The sequence below is a fragment of the Bison bison genome, unplaced genomic scaffold (assembly GCF_000754665.1).
Source record: "Bison bison bison isolate TAMUID 2011002044 unplaced genomic scaffold, Bison_UMD1.0 scf7180017864136, whole genome shotgun sequence".
NCBI classification, from domain to species: Eukaryota; Metazoa; Chordata; class Mammalia; order Artiodactyla; family Bovidae; genus Bison; species Bison bison.
This window is the reverse complement of record NW_011494708.1, coordinates 1506202-1506520: the sequence shown is the minus strand read 5'-3', so window position 1 is coordinate 1506520 and position 319 is coordinate 1506202.

Below are 319 nucleotides of genomic sequence, written 5' to 3'. Positions count from 1 at the left end.
TAATTCTTGTTCTGTAGGTTAAATGCAGGTATTTTAACTCTGTGTGGACGCCAAACTAAAGTTTACAGTCTTTCTTTCTGAAATCTGAGTATCTTCTGTTGTAGAATAAGAATAAAAAAGACTATTAAGAGCAATAAATTATTTTTAAGAAATGGATATTTAGTAAATCATATTATGTGTTCAAGGACCAGATACGTTCTCTATTTTGCCTTTAAATTTTTTGTGATCCAATTTTCAATACATTCTCCTTTTTGCCCTGGATCGTTGACATGAGTCAAAGACTGGGTTTCCTTTCTTACTTGTCAAAAGACAACACTAC